The following is a 3,163-nucleotide window of genomic DNA, read 5'->3' as shown; positions in this document are numbered from 1 at the left end:
CAACCTCCCCCCCACCCCCCACCATGGTGACAAGAACGTGGGCGGCAGCTCCCGCTCCCCTCCTGCTGATGAAGCAACCCCAGTGGAGAGAAAGTGCCCCTTGCCTCAGGGTCCCGGCCAAAGTCCCACAGTTGTGTCTCCTTGCCCTAACTTGGTCATAGTTCCCGGGGACAGGTGCTCTGATTGGCCAGCCCCGGAGTCAGACGGGGATGTGTGGTCCACCCCGAGTCACATGAACTCAGAATGTTCCAAAGAAGGGGAATGGCCTCACAAAGGGGCAGGTAGCAAGTGACCCTGACAAGGGAACCAGGGCCCCTGCCGGTCCTGTCCCAGCCCCTGCTGACAGTGGCTTCTTTACCCCCTGGGCAGCAGGGGCTGGTGGACTTTGGAGGAGGCGGCCGAGACGTGCCGGAGCAGCTGACTGTCAGCTCAGGTCCAGGAAGCCGTGAGCGAAGGCACGTCCTCTCGGGGGAGGGGAGCGTTTGGTCCTCTCCCTGCACACAAGCACTGAGTGCCCCGGCCAGCCTTCATTGCAGGGCCCTCCATCGCGGGGGAGGGGGACCTCTTCTAACAGCCAAGATCTGGGGCTTATCAAGAGCTGAGCAAATGCCAGGCACCAGGCTAAGTGCGAGTCCCTCGTGGCTCTGACGGTAAAGAAACTGCCTGCAATGCAGGAGATGCAAGTTCAATCCCTTAGTCGGGAAGATCCCCTGGAGAAGGGAATGGCAACCCACTCCAGTATTCTAGAGGAGCCTGGCTGGCTACAGTCATGGGGTCGCATAGAGTCAGACACGACTGAGCGACTAACACTTTCACCTTCATGCCAAGTGCATGAAGCCAGTCCTCTTATTTAACCCTCCCCCAAGCTCCGAAAGCATCCGTTTTACAGATAAGGAAACTGAGGCTCAGAAAGATGAAGGTTGCAGCTGGCACGTGACTGAGCCCAGGCTCAGAGCCAGGTCTCTCTGACCCCAGAGCCTGGCTCTATGACCCCCTCCCTCAGGGCCTCCCCTCTTAATATTTTTGAACATATCATCCATATGTCATAAAAGCAGAGGTCGGGGGCCGTGCCTGAGGCCTCCGCTCTTCACCCCGGAAGGGGGCTGCTGTGGGGGTGCTGTGAGACAGTGGGAGGGGTCTTTCCTCCTGGGACAGCTGAGAACCTTCCCAGCGCCTCCCCTAAAGGACACTTCCTCTGAGAAGCCTTCCCTGCTGCATTCTCCACTGTCCCGTGTGTATCTTGGCCCCTGGGCTGCCCTCATCAGAGCCCTAACCACAGAGTGTCCGTGTGTGTGTGTCTGTCTCTCTGTCTGTCTGTCTGTGGACGAGGACTTCTCTGGGAAAGGGTGGGGACCAGTGATTCCCAGGTGCCCAGGGTGGCTCAGCAAACACCCCACGAATGTAGGAATGTCGGTGGGAGGAGGCATCGCATCACGGAGCGAGGGCCTGGCTGGTGGTCCAGGGGTGGCCAGGGCTTGTCCTCCGCCGCTTCCCTTGGCCAGAGTCCAAGATGAGGCCCTTCTCAACCCAGCTGATGCCAAGGCCTTTGGAAGCCACGTGGCCCATAGCTCACTGCCTCCCAGGCTGCAGTCTGACCCAGGGCCTGACCTGGGGCTGCCCACACTCCCGCTCAGCGCAGGGCAGCCCGGCCTTCCTCTTCTCGGGCTGAGGGCCAGATGCCAGCCCCGCCGCTCCCCTGTCCTCAGTCCGCCCACTGTCCGGGGGCCAGGCAGCTGGCAGGTGGGGCGGGACTACCCCAAGGGCCTCTGGGCAACCCGCCACCTCGGCCCCTCGTATTCCTTATCTCTGGGTTGGGCAGCCGAGGTGGCCCGTCCTCTCGAGCCTCCAGCTTGGCTCCGTGGTCAGGATGCACTTTCTGCCCCGTGGGGAGGGCGCTTGGCCCGAAGAGAGAGAGTCAGGCCCTCCTGCCTGCCCCGCCCCTGCCCCGGGCAGACCCTGGCCCGCAGGAGGCCCGTTTCCCTCCCTGAGCTTCCTGGCTGCCCCTAGGCCAATCTGGAAGGTTCCCTGAAGCTGGGTGAGGCTGGGTTTGTGCGCCCAGGGCTCGCAGGGCCGCGTGGGAAGCCCTGGGAAGCAGGCTTTTCTGTCCCCAGAGCCGGGGGTGGGTGCGGCTGGAGGATGGCTTGTGCCCTGCTCTCCCGCTGGCCCCATCTGGCGGTGCTGGCCACAGCATGTGGAAGCGGAGAAGATGGAGCCCCCGCCCATGTCCCCCTTGGCCAGCAGCCCCCCACCCCAGACCCGGGGGGTGCCCAGGCTCTGCTCCCCGCCTCCTTCCCCCCAGGAGCTCCTGTGTGGAGTCAAGTGTCCTGGGGTCACGTCTGCTTCGGCCCCTCCTCGCCAGCGGCCCCTGTGTGTCCAGCTTCGCCTGGGGGAGAGGCTGGCCCAGGGGTCTCATGGCTGGAGGCAGCCTGAGGCTTTGGCTTTTTGTGTGTGTGTGTAGGGGTAACCTGACCCCTGCCAGCCCTCCTATGAGGACAGGAAGTGGGAGTAGGTGGGGGGTGGTGGAAGCCCCTCCCATCACCTGTGACCCCTTGCCCAGGCCTTCTTGGGGTTGATACGTGTCCGGCCACAGGGACCCCTTAGGGTACCAGGGCTCGGGCTGAGCAGAGAGGAAATCGGGGTGGGGTGGAGAGCAGAGAGGGGTCCAGGCCAAGGGAAAAGCAAGCAAAGACCACCAAGGGAGCCCCAGGTGGGACTGATGGAGCCCCACCCCGTCCCCATACTTCAGGCCACCAGGGCCTGCTAGGAGCCCCCAGGGCCCCCAACATCAGCCCCATCCAGACTCCTGTGGGCTTTTGCGAAGCTGATCCACTCAGCAACCCAGGCTCCTCCTCCTCCAGGAGGGCAAGAGGGTCCCACCTGCTGCTTTTGTGCGTCTCTCCCAGAGATCCAGGAGACCCTGGGAGGCCTCACCTCCCCAAGGCCAAGGCCCACTCCTGCCTGGGGAAAGGGCAGAAGGCTGTGGGCCCAGCACTGGCCTGGGGTCTCACTACCCAGCGCCCCCTCCTGCAGCTCCAGGGTTGGAGGGAGTTGAACATTAACCCCCTTGGCAAGTGGCCCCGGCTAAACAAACACCTGTTATCACATGTCAACAGGAGCCGACTCGATGGCTGGGCTGGGGCCACTTGCCAAGGGGGTTAATGTT

The sequence above is a fragment of the Bison bison genome, unplaced genomic scaffold (genome assembly GCF_000754665.1).
Source record: "Bison bison bison isolate TAMUID 2011002044 unplaced genomic scaffold, Bison_UMD1.0 scf7180017864080, whole genome shotgun sequence".
NCBI classification, from domain to species: domain Eukaryota; kingdom Metazoa; phylum Chordata; class Mammalia; order Artiodactyla; family Bovidae; genus Bison; species Bison bison.
This window is presented reverse-complemented; position numbering follows the sequence as displayed.